A 21,186-nucleotide genomic window follows, 5' to 3' on the forward strand; every position below is an offset into this window, starting at 1 on the left:
TGGCCACCAGCAACCCCCTGCAGTGAGGTTTGTAATTGCCTGATGTAAGATACTATCAAGGCCAGGTAGTGAGAGGTGCATGCAATTTAGAGATGAGGCTGTGCATGGTTGTGTGTCACATGAGTGACGCAATATCATGTTTTTTGTGTGCCGCTTTATGCGATAATAAGACTGCCTCAGCACGCTGGTGGCGGGTAAAGTAATACGTGAGAGTAAGGAAGTGGGCATCAGCGTGCCAAAGTCGACACTGGAGGACCTCACGATCCCAACTGCCCACCCAGTTACATAGTAAGGATAATAATTCACTGACAAGTCAGTGTCATTTATCACAACGGACGGGACGGCCGTGCTTCTGGCTTGCCCATGGCAGCTCCTTTGGCTACTGCTGGCCCTAATGTTGGTTGGTGGTGACACGTGGTCCGCGGGCGGAAGGGCAGGGTGCGGATGAAAACATTGACAGTAGTGTTGCAAACCACTAATGAACATTTGCAGAGTGAGTCATTTTGATTCGAGATGCAGAGAGCATATTAGATACGGGCGCGCTTGAGGTACACGAGTAGGGTTATGTTAGCGTAGCCGGTAAGGACGATATGTATCTGCTGATCTGGGCATCCTTCAGTGAATGTGTAATACCCAATCTGGAAGAAGATACATATGGGTTTGGTATTGCACCCCACTCTCTGACCACCCGAGGTGCTGCAGCAGTTTGCTTACCTTAATATGTAGTCCAGATGTTGCAGCCATTTAATACTCACATCCAACCATTTAAGCTGTCCAAATGAGCATGTATGGTTCATGGTTACAAACATTTTAATGTTAGGGTGAGTATTGTGAACCGTGATGTGAGCACCAAGCCATGCATCGGATATGCATTTAGAGATTCACACATTCAATAATCCTTTTATCACAGACTTGATAATCAAATGTAGAGATCTCTAATCACTTTTATTGTCCTGAAATGCTCTGTGTTTTAATGCAAAGCATACAGGAATCTTCATTGGTGCTATTTGTCCCCTTTCCCACTCTCTGAGAGGTATTTTGAGAGAGTAAAATAAGAGTGTACAAGACTGTCCATCTTGGAATGATAACCTACTGTCAGAAAATTATTCATATGGTTAGTCTAGTATTGTCCCTTGTGAAATACATATTAGGTGGTACGAACAGAACATCTGGCTGCAACACAGAGCCAGTGGTCAGTGGGCCCTCAGACCCCTGCAGGCTGGTCACACCGCAGTGTGCCATTAAGGAGAATTTGAAACTGCATTCAGGCAAGGCCTTCCCTAAGAGCAGGTGACAGAAAAAACATTTACTTGGGCAGCAACAGCTGTGTTTTCACACTAGAATTCTACTGTAAGTACTTCAATTACAAAGTAATAAAAACAAGCTTCATTTATATAGCAATTATTTATTCATATTGAGGAGGGGTTCTGTCGCACAACAGAGGTGCAGTTTGAGAGTGACATGAGGCAGTCTGGGTGTGGGGGGGGGCACCAACAATGCTTCCCGCCTGGGGTGCAATCTGGTGTAAGACCGGCCCTGCCCCTAGTCTTCCATTTTCTTGCTCATCGTCCTCTATATCACACCACAGGTCTTCCATTCCCCCAGTGGCCATTCCTTCCTCTCCTGTGTTTTCTCCAAGATCATGTGATTCCAATCTATTATTCTAGTCGGTTCTTCCTGTATTCTGAATAGTATTTCTCCATTCTTCCACCCTTCCTCCGAGGACCTGTCGAGTCTTTGTGCACCAGGTGTTTGTTCTGTTCTTGACATGCTAGTCCCATTCTGTTCACATATACTTCGTATTCTAGATAGCTCATCTCTGGCCATTGAGAGCTTGGAATCTAAGTCTTCTGTTAGTTTTTCAATGTCTACTGCAGGGGTACTTACCTGTCCACTCTGTCTGGGGCACTCATAGGGTGGTGGTGCAGTTGGTCGTGGGGCAGCTGTAGGGCCTGTGGTGGGCACATACGTGGGATCACTATATCCTTCAGCAGGCACTAGTTTGTTTAGGAGGGGGTACATCCGAGTTACCTCTACTGACCCTTCTGTCCCCCCCTCACCTTCACTTTCGCTCGCCATCACAGGGGTGGCGGTAGTGGTGGGCTGATCGAGCACTATGTCTTTCCTTTTGAGTGGGGGCATCTCTTCAAAAAGTCTCCAAAGATCCAATATTTGCCTTCTATTATGAAACTGTTTCCCCTTGTATTTTGTGAATATACATGTTGCTACCATGTCCAAGACACTTTTATCAAATGATCCTCCTTGTGGCCATACCTGGGGCAGCCCCTCTCCTTTTAGTTCCGTGACCCACTGGTCGTGGTACTTGGTTATACATTCTGCATAACCCGGTAGATTTTTACAGATATGAGCCAGGGGTGTTTCCGCCCCCATGTTATGTTTTTCATCACTCACCTTCCTGCGTTGTCTGTGACTATAACTGTGACTCTCGTGTGTATCTCTTATCACTATCAATTCTAAAGTGTGAAAGTGTGTACTTACAATATTAATGCCTTAAATCTTACCGGGTCACACTTACGATGACCATACCACAAAACCCTCTCGTACCATTAATTCAACACCATTTCTTTACAATGCAATTTTGGAACACAAATAGCATAGCATATGCGACACAAGACAGATATTCAACAACTTTTAACATACAACACATAACAAGGAACCTCCCTTTCCGTGCCCTGTAATCTTTCTTTAACATAGCCTTTTGACCCTCACCCAATTCTCCCCTTTGACCCTTAGAGGTTGTATCGTTTCCCCTAGTATTTATTCACCCCGAGTAAAGAAGAGAAAAAGCAGTTTCTAATGTACGCACCGTGTCTCCCTTGTTTCAGACACCCTCACTTTTATTTTCAAGTATTCAACTTATTCCCAGTACTAGTCAAGATAGCACTATGCATCGCCGCCTTCTACCCCCTTGCAGAGCTAGGTTCCCGTCTTTATCATCCCCTTTTCACCTTATAATCCTAATGGCCATATGCTGAGAAAGAGAATAGTATTGATAGCTAAAAGTACCCGTTAGATTACCTCTACCTGACCTCGTATAATCCTGCTCCCTCCCCCTTCTCCTTTTATTGTCACTCGCACTTAATACTCACATGCCCACCTTGATCCGAGAGTCTCTGGACTGGGTCCGTCCAGGCGGCGCTGCCTCACACTCAATGGCCGCCCCCGGCGAGCGGTACTAAAGGGTTTTTTGGAGCGGGACCCGTACCCTTTCGGCCTACTGCGTGCGCATGTCTAAGCGTACCAGTTGCTGTAGGCGGGCAGCTCTCTTGAGCGGGCGCACCGTGCGTCTCCACTGCGGCCCAGAACGTCTTGTGCCAAAAGGGGACAATAATAATAATAAAAAAACAAATCACGCCTTCGGGGTCATCACTGAAAGTAAGCGTTCCCCCATAAGGCAGTAACCCCCCTCAGTGAGAGGCAATAAAGCACACACCCCAGGAGGGAATGAGACCAGGACCAAGTGCGGGTGAGGTAAAAGGGTTTTTATATAAACCAATATAGAGCATGCAAAGCACTCTGCAAAATCCGAGAGCGCTCTGTCTGACAATAGCAAAGACAGTCATATTTATTACAAAAATACATCATGCATCCTGTAAGCTATAGGGGGCACATAGTCTCAGGGATTGGGTGGCATTGACTAAACTATAGGCAATGTATCGAAGAGCTGCTCCAGGATTGGGGGACGTCTGCGTGGTGCCAACGTGGGGTGGACAGGTTAGCTGGGCTCATCGGGGTGGAGCTGCCAGGCCGGGCGCGGTCTGTGTCGATGATTAGTAGCTGCACTAACACTTTACCCTTGTGGCCACACACACATACACACTCATCACTTTATACAATTCCAGTTGTCCTACAAATCCTGCAATGCGTTAATCTAAGGTCTAAGGCATGCTATGTTAAGCTTCACCAATACATCAGTGTACAGTTGCTTTTGACTTCTCGACCAAGTGTCATAAGTCCAGGTATCTTGTCAGAGGGAACGGGTGAGCCATCTTGTCACTTTATTCTGTTAGATGTGGTGAGGGATCACTTTACGATATGTTGGTACAGGGGTGGATAACTGTCATTATGGCCCATTAACTTGGGGTGAACTGGAGTACTATTAAGTCAGTAGGGGCACGTTTCTGGCCCCTCGAGGCGGTGGGATTTAGGACCAGGTTGTACATAATTCACTTGGCCAAGCCATGGCGGCCTCTGACATGGGGGAGGTAAATACTTGAAGCGGGTCCAGCAGAAATGTGGGGAGGTGAGGCTGTGCTGTTCGAACACCAGCAAGCCCTGGCGGGCCTTGGCGGGAGGAGGGGGGGATGGCCTTGTAACTCCAAGCGATTCTCTATTCACTGGGCTGCACAATATACCATAAGAGGGGATAGAGGGTAACACTAATAGCATTAGGATGATTACATATTTCTATCGTTTACAAATTCATATATTTCTTCATTCATAACAATGGAGGTTGGCAGTAGCGCACGCGATACATAACGTTAGTTTAACACATACTGATAATTCAGAGGACAGACAGACGAATAACAAACGTGAGGTAGCGTCAGGTTGGATCGTGTGCTCAGGAGCATGGAAGCAATATGTTTGTTTACATTTTCGTTTATAGTAAAAACTAGCTCAACCTCCTTGAGGACCGTCATACACTTTTAAAACGTATTTCACGTATTTCAGATGAGGGTCAAAAAAAAAAAAAAAATGTATTTCACTACATTATACACAAGCATTCCATGTATTGCTTTTGGCTTTATCCTTTGTATATTGGCAGCAATCATTGGTTAGCACAAGGTGGGATCTATCAAGAGCTTACATTAACCCTTCAGGGCACATGGTGTCTTGCGGCGGGCGGGATTCACCCTCGCATTAATAACTTTATAAGTTTTATCCATTTTCAGCACCCATTTTAGCGTTTACAAAACAACCCTGTGAACCGTTGGGGTGTGGTATGTGTAGTTAGCACTTCATCTGGGGGATCTGGGCAGGGGTTCATGGAGGAAGGTCATGGACACCATATATTTTAAATGTTGGGGGTTAGATGCAGGATCTGGGCTTGTTTGATTGGGATGGTTCTTGTTATTTTCCAGACTCCGACTACAAGTCTGGTCACTTCTAGGGCAGTGATGTACTGCGGAAGGTAAACGATACAGCGTTTGTTCTGATACTTGTTTGTGTCTGGTTGCTCGTGAGAACGGTCCTTCAGCGGATCTGCCATGGGGTGGAGGCGCGGGGGGAATGCATGGCTCTCTGTGCGCGCTTCGCGGGGGCCAAGCTACAGCTTTCGCATACAGGCTATTTCGCTTGGGCTTTGGTCAGTACATCTAAAATGGAGTCTTGGCGTTTTCAAAATGGCGTCTATGATACGTTACACTATGGGGCGCGTGGCCTTAGGTGTCGAGCAGCAGCCACCCTGCCTCCCGGGCTCAGGTGCATGAGGGGCTGCTGATGAGCCATAAACCTCATGAAGGTGGGCAATGTGGGGGAGGGAGTCCTACAGACCTATCCTCCCATACACATGTTACTTGTATACCCGATGACATCACCCTCGACGCAGACCTTGGAGGGACATCAACTCAACGCCATCGAGGCACAGCGCCCTCTGCCAAGAATTATTTTTTCCGATGCAGCCGAAGCTGGACAAAAATATCAAAGATGAGGAATGCTTTGGAGGACACAATCCATTCGAAGTATTTTTTTTAAACATGGAACCTGATTCAAATCAACTGATTCAACTATGTCATCTTCAAATTATAGCAACATTGCATTTGATGTCATGAAGGTGAAGTACCTGTCCTTTACAAAATGTAGAGATAGAAATTAATCAGGTGTTGATCATGGGGGTCATTACGACCCAGGCGGTAACCATGGTGCTATTAGCGCCATGGTTGCCGCTGGTATTTTACCGATTGCGCCATGGTGAATGGCGGAATTACCGCCCCATTCCAAGGTTGGCGGGGCGGTAATTCCCCATTCACCCTTCCCCATTCCCATTTCTGCCCCCATAGGGCTCAATGGAAATGGGGAAGGCGGTAGTTACGGTACCGCGAATTGCGGTACCATAAATACCTCCAAGGTCCCTTTGTGGGTCCAATCCTTAACGGCTGGTAAAAACCAGCCGTTAAGGTTGGGACCCGCAAAGGGACCTCGTAATTAGGCGGTAAGGGGTTAACGGCGCCGCCACCTTTTACGGTGCCGTTAACCCCTTACCACCTGGGTCCTGATGAGACCCCATGTTTCAGCTTCAAAGCACGATGAGGAGCATGTTCTATAAATGACCTGTAGATGGCGGTGTAACACCAGAAAACATAATGTAGGAAAACAAAGCTGAAAAATGAAAAAGATTAATTATCTCTGGAATGGGATGACCTATCGAGCCAGAAATAGTGGCAATAATTTGGCAATGAAATAAAGAACATACCATGCAAAATTCATGACACCAGACTGCACCGTTCATGAGGAGTTACATCCCCAAGAACGCCACATAGAAACCTACAAACCCACACACCAACACGACTTTGTTTTATATATATATATATATATATATATATATATATATATATATATATATATATATATACAGAAGGGTGTGAGGGGCGCACTCTGGGTCCTAGCTAGGTGTACCTTTCCACAGTCCAGTTGATGTTCTCCGCCTAGTGCGCTTTATCTCTTGCAATCATCAGGGAGGCAGTCTGTTCAGGTGTTTGTTCAGGTGTTGATGGTTACTACCAGTGATGGCCTCAGGGAATTCTGGTTGCTGTCGTCATTCAAGTAGCCAGGAAACAACTCACCCTCCAATTACAAAGTGTAAAACCCCATCACTGGTCATCACTGGTAGTAATCATCAACATCTGAAGAAACACCTGAACAGACGGCCTCCCTGATGATTGCAAGAGGCAAGAAAGCGGGCTAGGAGGAGAACATCAACTGGACTGTGGAAAGGTACACCTAGCTGGGACCCAGAGTGCGCCCCTCACACCCTTCTCTGTGAAATATATATATATAGATAATGTAATGTCTGCGAATGCATGATGTATGGGTGGCTGCCTGGGTGTGCGTGTGCGAGTGGATGGTGAAAGGGTATACATGTCAATGTACAGGTGGCTGGGTGTGTGTGAGTGTATGGTGAATGGTGTGTGTGTTTGTGATTAATGCTAGATTACGTATTGATAATCTTTGTTACTCCTAGTCCTACTCTTTCTCGTCCCAGTACTTGTGTATGAGGCACTCTGACCCTGATTAGGAGTTTGGTGGTAAGCCTGCTGGTAACTCCAGCGAGATACCACCAAACAGTATTGCCGTTTCCACCCCCTGATATTCTGGAATTACTAGGATATTACAGGTGGCGGGAATACCAGAAATTCCCCATTCCATGGAGTGCCATAGGACTTCATGGGGGAACTGCAGGAATTTCCAGCACCGCTGTGGCTGTTTTATGCTTATGGGGGCATAAGTTACCTCCACCTCACTTTTTTTCCAGACCAGCATAAATGGAATGAACCCCTTTTCCTCATACACAAGTACTGGGACGAGGTAGATGATCATGGAGGTAATGCTGGGTTTAGTTACCTGTAATCTTCATTACTCCGAGTCACACTCTTACTTGTCCCAGTACTTACCTATGAGGCAAAGTGCCTCATAAGCATTGGGACGAGAAAGAGGGACGTGGAGGTAAATCTAGGCAGAGAAGCTGATTTTGGGGGTTGGCCTACTGGGTGGGAGAGAGAGGGATGTGTAGCGGGTGCTGTGTACTAAATCGAAATTTTCATCCATGTCCAGGCTAAGCAGGCATGATATGTGTTATTAGTGGCTAGACAGGCATTTTTGTGCAGCCAGTCTAGTAATTTCTTACTTTGGCTTGGCTTTTTTTTTAACTGGGCATCTCTGATAAAGTAGTCCTGCTAAGTGTAATTACCTGGCTAGACTGGAATTTTGGTGCTGCCAGTCTAGCCATTTCTTACAGTGGCATTGTAAATTTTCTGGTTATTTGTGATAAAATAACCATGATAAGTGGTATTGCTTCAACTGGCATTTTGGTGCAAGCAGTCTAGGTATGTCTTAATGTGTCATGGCATGTTATTACGTGTCTAGATTGGTCTACATTGTGCATCCAGTTGGACATGTTTTCCTTGTGGCATGGCATTTTTAATAGCAAAGCATTACATTAATTAAAGCATTAATGTTCCTTTGCACTGTTCGTGACTTGCATCTATTGGATATTTGGGTTGGTGTTACCCTACAAAACAATTTCAAACGCTATGGCTTTTTAGCCAATTTTTCTCAGAAAGTGGGCTGTATAAAGCATTAAAACACATATTTGTATCTTTCTCCTAGTGCAGTGTGCGGCATGCCCATGCAGCCGCATGAGTGTGGGTATTGTGTAAGCGTGGGAGTCTATGCCGGCTCAGAGTGTGACGCAACTCATGATTTGTTGACGAGCTGGGGGTGGCAAATGTTGTTCTATGCCACTGGTGAGGCAATTCGACAGCTGAAAAGCAGCATAGGTCAAAGTTCAATGAATTGGCAAACGCAGCAACGGTGGACCTTTCTCATTTGAGTGTGGCGAAAACTCTTTTTGAATGCAGTTTGGCCTGTTCGATGCAATATCCTGGCTGTTCTGGCATCCCAGTTGCTTTGAGACCCACTGTGTGGGCTCTAGGATAGGGTGAGTCCTTTCAGATTCTGCTCTCTCAGCCTATGGAGGTTTAGTGCAGAGTGGCAGGTCCTCGTCCTCAGCAAGATTCAACCCCAGTGTGTCCTGGGAGTGGGTAGGGACCAGAGCTTGCCTCTGCCTTTAACCCCTTAACCGCTGAGGGTTTTTCTCCCAGTACTGAGCCCTTTTTCCGACATTTCGGTATGTTGCATTCAATCCCTTGTAACTTTTTGTTACAAGTGATATCCTGGGCAAATTTGCACACTTTTCTTCCCACATGTAGGCGGTCATAAAGCCACCTAGGATTAGTTGTTTGCTGGGGGGGTGAGAAAGTAACATAAAAGTAACAAAATGTTATGTTTGTTTGAAAATGGAAATAAAATGAAGTACAAAGAAACATGTCTTGTAAGAGCTAGGAACAATTGCTTTGCCGTTCAGAATTTGGTGCTTTCAAGAACAGGTTGAAACAGAAACATATTTTTCATAAGTTTATGATCTGTTTTGTGAGAGGTAGGCAATGTTTCCCTTTTTTTAAAGGACACGCGTGGAGGGAACGCAAGAGGAGGGTAGGAAAGCTCAATGGGAACACAGAAAGGTATACATTTCTGAAAAGTAAACAATATTCCATGTTCAGGAAGGAGACATTTGCGCAAGTCAGGCAACAACGATGTACTGTAAATTACCACAGTTTGGGGAAAAATTGGAAAAGTGACAGAAAAATTAAAGTATGTGCTAGACAATGTTTGCACTTGTAAGGTAATTGTTTCCGTGAATATAGAGAAAAGCAATGCACTGCTACACTACCCCGGCTCTTCTAGTTAGGAAATCACACATTTTACATAATGTTTCACAAAACAAGCAATACCACAAGCCAAAAACGGAGCCATGGTACACAGGATTCTTATGCTGATGGCCTAAACAGACGTACTTAGCATTTGAAAATAAGGAAACGAAGGTGGTGAAGAATGGCAAGCATACATTTTTTGAACAAGCCAGCAGACCTTTTGAAGGATAGATGACTTGCGCAGGTTACAAAAGCATGCAGTGCCTAAAGGGGCGACTAAGGTAAGTCACATTTGGGAAATGTAAGGGTTGTGTAACAAAGTACAGAAGGAAATGTATGGAAACACTTTCAAAACCAAGCGAAAACAACAATTGTCCTACCTTTCCACATTCCCTCAGGTGTCCCGATAAAAATGGTACCTCACATGTGTAGGTGCACTGACCTGGGCGCAAAAGGAAAATGGTAACCCGCTGGTACATCAAACGCCCTGGGAAGATGACATTTTTACTGGATTTGGTCTTGTGGGCAACCTGCAGATTTGGGCCTGGGGCCTCGCAGCCACCAAGGAAAATAGGGAACCCTGTGCATTTCTGAAAAGAAGACTCCCGTGGGAATCCAAAGATGTCTGACTTGTGCGAATCAACCCTAGAATGTATTGCCCACACGGGCCTGTAAAGTCCAAAATGTAGAAAATAAAACATAATTTCAGGCATTTGCCACCAGGAAACCAACATAACACGTGGGCAAAAACTCATGTCTTGCGTTCCCACGTTCCCACAGGTGTCCTAACAAAAACTTTACCTCACATGTGGGGGTCCACTGACCTGGGCGCAAAGGGAAAGGGCTAAACCACTGGTACACCAAAGGCCCTGGGAAGACCACATTTTTACTGGATTTGGTCTTGTGCACAAACCACAGATTTGGGCCTGGGGTGTCACAGCCACCAACGAAAACAGGGAACCGCATGTATTTCTGAAAAGAAGACACCTGTGTTAATACAAAGAGGTCTGACTTGCACAAATCGCCCTAGATTTTGCTACCACATCGGCAACAACACATGTCCTACTTTTCCACGTTCCCACAGGTGTCCCAAAAAAACGATACCTCACGTGTGGGTGCACCTACCTTGGCACAAAGCAACTGGTACATCAAACGGCCTGGGGAAGACTGGAATTGACTTTGTGGGCAACAAACAGATTTGTGTCTGGGGTGTCGCAGCCACCAAGGAAAATAGGGAACCCTGTGCATTTCTGAAACGAAGACACCTGCGGGAATTCAAAAAGGTCTGATCCGCATAAATCACACAAGATTCTATTACTCACAAGGCCCGGAAAAGTCCAAAATGTAGGGGAACAAGCGCAACTTTCAGATGTTTGCCACCAGGAATCCACCAAAAAATGACAGCAACAACGCATGTCCTACCTCATTACGTTTCTACAGGTGTCCTGACGAAAACGGTACCGCACATGTGTGGTTGCACCTACCTGGGCGCAAAGGGAAAAGGCTAAACAAATGGTACATCAAGTGCCATGGGGAAGACTGGATTTGGCTTTGTGGAAAACAAACAGATTTGGGGTAGGGGTGTCGCAGCCACATAGAACAACAGGGTCCTCCATGCATTTTTGAAAAGAAGACACCCGAGGGAATCCAAAGCGGTCTAACTTGCGCAAATTGCCGTAAAATGTTTTACACACAGGCCCGTTTAAGTCCAAAATGCAGGGGAAAAACAGTTGTCAGACATTTGCCACCAGGAAACCACCAAAACACGCCTGCAACACATGTCCTACCTTCTGACGTTCCCACAGTGTCCCGATGAAAATGGTAACTCACATGTGTGAGTGTACCAACCTGGGTGCAAAGGGAAAAGGCTAAATCACTTGTGCATCAAATAACCTGAGGAGGACTGGATTAGGCTTTGTGGGCAACCCACAGATTTGGGCCTGGGGTGTCTTAGCTACAATGGAAAACAGGGAACCCTATGCATTTGAGAAAATAAGACACCTGTGGGAATCCAGAGAGGTCAGACTTGCACAAATTGCCAGAGGATTTATTACCCACAAGGCCCTGCAAAGTCCAAAATATATTCACTTCACCATAAATTCACTTCACCATATATTCACTTCACCATATATTCACTTTACCATACATCCACTTCGCCATACATCCACTTCGCCATACATTCACTTCACCATACATTTACTTCACCATATATTCACTTTGCCATACATCCACTTCACCATATATTCACTTTGCCATACATCCACTTCACCATATATTCACTTCACCATACATTCACTTTGCCAGACATCCACTTCACCATATATTCACTTCACCATACATTCACTTTGCCATACATCCACTTTGCCATACATTCACTTCACCGTGTATTCACTTCACCGTGTATTCACTTCACCATACATCCACTTTGCCATACATCCACTTCACCATAAATACACTTCACCATACATACACTTCACCATACATTCACTTTGCCATACATCCACTTCACCATATATTCACTTCACCATACATTCACCATGCCATACATCCACTTCGCCATATATTCACTTCACCATACATTCACTTTGCCATACATCCACTTCGCCATACATTTACTTCACCGTGTATTCACTTCACCAAACTTTCACTTAGCCAAACCTTCCCTTCACTAAACCTTCACTTTATAATATATTAACTTAACTATACATTCACTTCACCAAACTTTCACTTCGCTGTACATACACTTCACCATACATTCACTTCACCATACATTCACTTCACCATATATTCAATATACCATAAATTCACTTCACCATATATTCACTTTGCCATACATCCACTTCGCCATACATTCACTTCACCGTGTATTCACTTCGCCAAACCTTCCCTTCAATAAACCTTCACTTTACCATATATTAACTTAACCATACATTCACTTCACCAAACATTCACTTCGCCATACATACACTTCACCATACATTCACTTTGCCATACATCCATTTCACCATATATTCACTTCACCATACATTCACTTCACCATATATTCACTTCACCATATATTCACTTCACCATATATTCACTACACCATACATCCACTTCACCATACATATACTTCACCATACATTTACTTCACCATACATTTACTTCACCATACATTCACTTTGCCATACATCCACTTCACCATATATTCACTTCACCATACATTCACTTTGCCATACATCCACTTCGCCATACATTCACTTTGCCATACATCCACTTTGCCATACATTTACTTCACCATACTTTCACTTCATCATACATTCACTTTGCCATACATTCACTTCACCATACATTCACTTTGCCATACATCCACTTCGCCATACATTCACTTCACCGTGTATTCACTTCGCCATACTCTCACTTTGCCAAACCTTCCCTTCACTAAACCTTCACTTTACCATATATTAATTTAACTATACATTCACTTCCCCAAACATTCTCTTCGCCATACATACACATCACCGTACATTCACTTCACCATACATTCTTTTCGCCATACATCCACTTCGCCATACATTCACTTCACCGTGTATTCACCTCGCCATACTTTCACTTCGCCAAACCGTCCCTTCACTAAACCTTCACTTTACCATATATTAACTTAACCATACATTCACTTCACCAAACATTCACTTCGCCATACATTCACTTCGCCGTGTATTCACTTCGCCGTGTATTCACTTCGCCAAACCTTCCCTTCAATAAACCTTCACTTTATCATACATTAACTTAACTATAAATTCACTTCACCAAACATTCTCTTTGCCATAAATTAACTTCACCATAAATTCATTTCATCATATATTCACTTCGCCATACATCCACTTTGCCATACATCCACTTCGCCATACATTCACTTTCCCGTGTACTCACTTCGCCATACTTTCACTTCGCCAAACCTTCCCTTCACTAAACCTTCATTTTACCATATATTAACTTAACCATACATTCACTTCACCAAACATTCACTTCACCATACATTTACTTCACCATACTTTCACTTCACCATACATTCACTTTGCCATACATTCACTTTGCCATACATTCACTTTGCCATACATTTATTTACCATACTTTCACTTCACCATACATTCACTTTGCCATACATTCACTTTGCCATACATTCACTTTGCCATACATCCACTTCGCCATACATTTACTTCACCGTGTATTCACTTCACCAAACTTTCACTTAGCCAAACCTTCCCTTCACTAAACCTTCACTTTATAATATATTAACTTAACTATACATTCACTTCACCAGACTTTCACTTCGCTATACATACACTTCACCATACATTCACTTCACCATACATTTACTTCACCATACTTTCACTTCACCATACATTCACTTTGCCATACATTCACTTTGCCATACATTTACTTCACCATATAGTCACTTCGCCATACATTTATTTACCATACTTTCACTTCACCATACATTCACTTCACCATACATTCACTTCACCATACATTCACTTCACCATACATTCACTTTTCCATACATACACTTCACCATATATTCACTTCGCCATACATTCACTTTGCCATACATCCATTTCACCATATATTCACTTCACCATACATTCACTTCACCATATATTCACTTCACCATATATTCACTACACCATATATTCACCACACCATACATCCACTTCACCATACATATACTTCACCATACATTTACTTCAACATACATTTACTTCACCATACATTTACTTCACCATACATTCACTTTGCCATACATCCACTTACCATACATTCACTTCTCCATACATTCACTTCTCCATATATTCACTTCGCCATATATTCACTTCACCATATATTCACTACACCATACATCCACTTCACCATACATATACTTCACCATACATTTACTTCACCATACATTTACTCCACCATACATTCACTTTGCCATACATCCACTTCACCATATATTCACTTCACCATACATTCCCTTCGCCATACATCCACTTCGCCATATATTCACTTCACCATACATTCACTTTGCCATACATCCACTTCGCCATATATTCACTTCGCCATACATTCACTTTGCCATACATTCACTTTGCCATACATTCACTTTGCCATACATTCACTTTGCCATACATTTATTTACCATACTTTCACTTCACCATACATTCACTTCACCATACATTCACTTCACCATACATTTACTTCACCATACATTCACTTTCACGTGTATTCACTTCGCCATACTTTCACTTCGCCAAACCTTCCCTTCACTAAACCTTCATTTTACCATATATTAACTTAACCATACATTCACTTCACCAAACATTCACTTCGCCATACCTACACTTCACCATACATTCCCTTCACCATACATTTACTTCACCATACTTTCACTTCACCATACATTCACTTCACCATACATTTACTTCACCATACATTCACTTTCCCGTGTATTCACTTCGCCATACTTTCACTTCGCCAAACCTTCCCTTCACTAAACCTTCATTTTACCATATATTAACTTAACCATACATTCACTTCACCAAACATTCACTTCGGCATACCTACACTTCACCATACATTCCCTTCACCATACATTTACTTCACCATACTTTCACTTCACCATACATTCACTTTGCCATACATTTACTTCACCATATATTCACTTCGCCATACATTTACTATACTTTCACTTCACCATACATTCACTTCACCATACATTCACTTCACCATACATTCACTTCACCATACATTCACTTCACCATACATTTACTTCACCATACATTCACTTTGCCATACATCCACTTTGCCATACATCCACTTCGCCATTTATTCACTTCACCATACATTCACTTTGCCATACATCCACTTCGCCATACATTCACTTCACCGTGTATTCACTTCGCCATATATTCACTTCACCAAACATTCACTTAGCCATACATTCACTTTGCCATACATTCACTTTGCCATACATTCACTTTGCCATACATTCACTTTGCCATACATTCACTTTGCCATACATTTATTTACCATACTTTCACTTCACCATACATTCACTTCACCATACATTTACTTCACCATACATTCACTTTCCCGTGTATTCACTTCGCCATACTTTCACTTCGCCAAACCTTCCCTTCACTAAACCTTCATTTTACCATATATTAACTTAACCATACATTCACTGCACCATACATTCACTTCACCATACATTTACTTCACCATACATTCACTTCACCATACATTCACTTCACCATACATTCACTTCACCATACTTTCACTTCACCATACTTTCACTTTTCCATACATTCACTTTGCCATACATCCACTTCGCCATATATTCACTTCACCATACCTTCACTTCACCATACATTCACTTCACCATACATTTACTTCACCATACTTTCACTTTTCCATACATTCACTTTGCCATACATCCACTTCGCCATACATTCACTTTGCCATACATCCACTTCGCCATACATTCACTTCACCGTGTATTCACTTTGCCATACTTTCACTTCGCCATATATTCACTTCACCAAACATTCACTTCGCCATACATACACTTCACCATACATTCACTTCACCATACATTCACTTCGCCATACATTCACTTTGCCATACATTCACTTTGCCATACATTCACTTTGCCATACATTTATTTACCATACTTTCACTTCACCATACATTCACTTCACCATACATTCACTTCACCATACATTTACTTCACCATACATTCACTTTCCCGTGTATTCACTTCGCCAAACCTTCCCTTCACTAAACCTTCATTTTACCATATATTAACTTAACCATACATTCACTGGACCATACATTCACTTCACCATACATTTACTTCACCATACTTTCACTTCACTATACCTTCACTTCACTATACATTTACTTCGCCATATATACACCTCACCATACATTTACTTTGCCAAACTTTCACTGTGCCACACATTCACTTTGCGATACATGCCACTTGGGATAGGGAGAGTAGAACGTAGGAGATTTCGTCGTATTAGAATTCGTCCCATTTTTTTTATTGCTTTTGGTCGAAAATATATTTGGTGGGATAATCGTGATAATTAAGATAGGGGGAAGTCGGGGAGGGTGCTCCAGGGGCCTCTCCCCCCACATATATTTGTGGCCAAATGTAAACAAAGGAAGAAAAAAAAAGACGAATTCGAAAAAAATAATCTCAACCAAATCACATAGAACCCATGCACTTTGTCATACATTCACTTCACTAGACATTCAATCTTCATACATTCACTTAGTTACATTGACCTGTTTTTTCTTTACTTTTTATGTCTTTCACTTCTTCTAACATTCCCTTTGTCATTACATGGAGAGACCCCCTGTATGCCCCTTATTTTCTAACCCATATTCTCCCCCCCTAGCTCCTCGTTGACCCCATCCCTAACCTTACAGCTAACCTTACCATATCCATTGCCACCTTTACAATGTGAAGATGCAGACGCAGTAAAAGTAAGGCAAAGTGATGCATGAAGAAGTAAAAGTAAGAAGATGTGATGCATGAAGAAGTAAAAGTAAGGCGAAGTGATGCATGAAGAAGTAAGAGTCTGATGAAGTGATGCATGAAGAAGTAAAAGTAAGAAGAAGTGATGCATGAAGAAGTAAAAGTAAGAAGTGATGCATGAAGAAGTAAGAGTCTGATGAAGTGATGCATGAAGAAGTAACAGTAAGAAGAAGTGATGCATGAAGAAGTAAAAGTAAGAAAAAGTGATGCATGAAGAAGTAAAAGTAAGAAGTGATGCATGAAGTAGTAAGAGTCTGATGAAGTGATGCATGAAGAAGTAAAAGAAGAAGTGATGCATGAAGTAAAAGTAAGAAGTGATGCATGAAGAAGTAAGAGTCTGATGAAGTGATGCATGAAGAAGTAAAAGTAAGAAGAAGTGATGCATGAAGAAGTAAAAGTAAGAAGTGATGCATGAAGAAGTAAGAGTCTGATGAACTGATGCATGAAGAAGTAAAAGTAAGAAGGAGTGATGCATGAAGAAGTAAGAGTAAGAAGAAGTGATGCATGAAAAAGTAAAGGTAAGAAGAAGTGATGCATGAAGAAGTAAAAGTAAGGCGAAGTGATGCATGAAGAAGTAAAAGTAAGAAGAAGTGATGCATGAAGAAGTAAGAGTAAGAAGAAGTGATGCATGAAGAAGTAAAAGTAAGAAGAAGTGATGCATGAAGAAGTAAGAGTCTGATGAAGTGATGCATGAAGAAGTAAAAGTAAGAAGAAGTGATGCAGGAAGAAGTAGTAGAAGTGATGCATGAAGAAGTGAAAGTAAGAAGAAGTGATGCATGAAGAAGTAAAAGTAAGAAGAAGTGATGCATGAAGAAGTAAAAGTAAGGCAAAGTGATGCATATAGAAGTAAGAGTAAGAAGAAGTGATGCATGAAGGAGTAAGAAGAAGTGATGAATGAAGAAGTAAAAGTAAGAAGAGGTGATGCATGAAAAAGTAACAGTAAGGCGAAGTGATGCATGAAGAAGTAAGAGTAAGAAGAAGTGATGCATGAAGAAGTAAAAGTAAGAAGAAGTGATGCATGAAGAAGTAAGAGTAAGAAGAAGTGATGCATGAAGAAGTAAAAGTAAGGCGAAGTGATGCATGAAGAAGTAAAAGTAAGGCGAAGTGATGCATGAAGACGTAAGAGTAAGAAGAAGTGATGCATGAAGAAGTAAGAGTCTGATGAAGTGATGCATGAAGAAGTAAGAGTAAGAAGAAGTGATGTATGAAGAAGTAAAAGTAAGAAGAAGTGATCCATGAAGAAGTAAAGGTAAGAAGAAGTGATGCATGAAGAAGTAAAAGTAAGAAGAAGTGATGCATGAAGAAGTAAAAGTAAGGCGAAGTGATGCATGAAGAAGTAAGAGTAAGAAGAAGTGATGCATGAAGGAGTAAGAGTAAGAAGAAGTGATGCATGAAGGAGTAAAAGTAAGGCGAAGTGATGCATGAAGAAGTAAGAGTAAGAAGAAGTGATGCATGAAGAAGTAAAAGTAAGAAGAAGTGATGCATGAAGAAGTAAGAGTAAGAAGAAGTGATGCATGAAGAAGTAAAAGTAAGGCGAAGTGATGCATGAAGAAGTAAGAGTAAGAAGAAGTGATGCATGAAGGAGTAAGAGTAAGAATAAGTGATGCATGAAGGAGTAAAAGTAAGGCGAAGTGATGCATGAAGAAGTAAGAGTAAGAAGAAGTGATGCATGAAGAAGTAAGAGTAAGAACAAGTGATGCATGAAGAAGTAAAAGTAAGAAGAAGCGATGCATGAAGAAGTAAAAGTAAGGCGAAGTGATGCATGAAGAAGTAAAAGTAAGGCGAAGTGATGCATGAAGAAGTAAGAGTAAGAAGAAGTGATGCATGAAGAAGTAAAAGAAAGAAGAAGTGATGCATGAAGAAGTAAAAGTAAGGCGAAGTGATGCATGAAGAAGTAAGAGTAAGAAGAAGTGATGCATGAAGAAGTAAGAGTAAGAACAAGTGATGCATGAAGAAGTAAGAGTAAGAAGAAGTGATGCATGAAGAAGTAAAAGTAAGGCGAAGTGATGCATGAAGAAGTAAGAGTAAGAAGAAGTAATGCATGAAGAAGTAAGAGTAAGAAGAAGTGATGCATGAAGAAGTAAAAGTAAGAAGAAGTGATGCATGAAGAAGTAAGAGTAAGAAGAAGTGATGCATGAAGAAGTAAAAGTAAGAAGAAGTGATGCATGAAGAAATAAAAGTAAGGCAAAGTGATGCATGAAGAAGTAAGAGTAAGAAGAAGTGATGCATGAAGAAGTAAGAGTAAGAAGAAGTGATGCATGAAGAAGTAAAAGTCTGATTAAGTGATGCATGAAGAAGTAAGAGTAAGAAGAAGTGATGCATGAAGAAGTAAAAGTAAGAAGTGATGCATGAAGAAGTAAAGGTAAGAAGAAGTGATGCATGAAGAAGTACGAGTCTGATGAAGTGATGCATGAAGAAGTAAGAGTAAGAAGAAGTGATGCATGAAGAAGTAAGAGTAAGAAGAAGTGATGCATGAAGAAGTAAAAGTAAGGCGAAGTGATGCATGAAGAAGTAAGAGTAAGAAGAAGTGATGCATGAAGGAGTAAGAGTAAGAATAAGTGATGCATGAAGGAGTAAAAGTAAGGCGAAGTGATGCATGAAGAAGTAAGAGTAAGAAGAAGTGATGCATGAAGAAGTAAGAGTAAGAACAAGTGATGCATGAAGAAGTAAAAGTAAGAAGAAGCGATGCATGAAGAAGTAAAAGTAAGGCGAAGTGATGAATGAAGAAGTAAAAGTAAGGCGAAGTGATGCATGAAGAAGTAAGAGTAAGAAGAAGTGATGCATGAAGAAGTAAGAGTAAGAAGAAGTGATGCATGAAGAAGTAAAAGAAAGAAGAAGTGATGCATGAAGAAGTAAAAGTAAGGCGAAGTGATGCATGAAGAAGTAAGAGTAAGAAGAAGTGATGCATGAAGAAGTAAGAGTAAGAACAAGTGATGCATGAAGAAGTAAAAGTAAGAAGAAGTGATGCATGAAGAAGTAAAAGTAAGGCGAAGTGATGCATGAAGAAGTAAGAGTAAGAAGAAGTAATGCATGAAGAAGTAAGAGTAAGAAGAAGTGATGCATGAAGAAGTAAAAGTAAGAAGAAGTGATGCATGAAGAAGTAAGAGTAAGAAGAAGTGATGCATGAAGAAGTAAAAGTAAGAAGAAGTGATGCATGAAGAAATAAAAGTAAGGCAAAGTGATGCATGAAGAAGTAAGAGTAAGAAGAAGTGATGCATGAAGAAGTAAGAGTAAGAAGAAGTGATGCATGAAGAAGTAAAAGTCTGATTAAGTGATGCATGAAGAAGTAAGAGTAAGAAGAAGTGATGCATGAAGAAGTAAAAGTAAGAAGTGATGCATGAAGAAGTAAAGGTAAGAAGAAGTGATGCATGAAGAAGTACGAGTCTGATGAAGTGATGCATGAAGAAGTAAGAGTCTGATGAAGTGAAAGCTGAAGAATTAAGAGAAAAACAAAGTTTTTTTTGCAAAGTAAAGCGGGGCTACCCACCCTGCCCAGTGATCGAATTACACAATTCCGATTAGCACCTTCACAAATGTTTTTTTTTTGGTGCTTCCCTTTTTCATCCCTTTGTATCCCACATTCACGGCTACTTTCCACCTCCTGCATCCTACTTTGCCCCCCACCTCCACTGCTCATCTCCCATCCCCTGTTTTTGTGGGACAGCACAGCTAACTTGTCCATACTGCATTTTCGTGAACATGTCACAAAAATACACATTGGTGAACATTAAGTGGAGATCAAGTGGCAGGAGCCACCTCAGGCAGTCTAAGGACATGCCAACTCCCCAGCAATCTGGTTGCCAGTCAAGCTGTTGCACTGAGACAGTCACCCTTGATGCCATGATGCAACTGGATGGGGGCGTGCGGCTGGTTTTCCGTCCTTATCAATCTCTTGGCAGTTTCCCACGCGGTGGACCTAAGGTGCACCTTAAGATCATGTCATCTGGCACAGGGATTAGGAGTCAGGGGGGTCCGGGAGTGGCTTCTATCCCGCCTGCCCAGAATTGAACCTTCAGATCCAGGTCCCTCGTCGTACAGTGCTGAATGCTCCTGGGGTCTCTCCTGTCCTCAACATTTCATAACACCTAGACTGAGCCGCTGAGAGACCTGGCCGACGGCTTGGCATCGCCACCCACGGTCCTGACAGTGAAACTCCACTCTGTCAGCAAG

General features: G+C 42.1%; 1 protein-coding gene across 1 annotated transcript in view; it reads right to left on the bottom strand.

The window, feature by feature from the left end:
• The window catches only part of LOC138514391 (sodium-coupled monocarboxylate transporter 1-like), a 987,363-nt gene that overhangs the window by 537,347 nt on the left and 428,830 nt on the right, over nt 1–21,186 (bottom strand). The gene's annotated exons all lie outside the window — the stretch shown is intronic.

This window comes from Ambystoma mexicanum, chromosome 12 (assembly GCF_040938575.1).
Source record: "Ambystoma mexicanum isolate Mex_15411 chromosome 12, UKY_AmexF1_1, whole genome shotgun sequence".
In the NCBI taxonomy this organism is placed as follows: Eukaryota; Metazoa; Chordata; class Amphibia; order Caudata; family Ambystomatidae; genus Ambystoma; species Ambystoma mexicanum.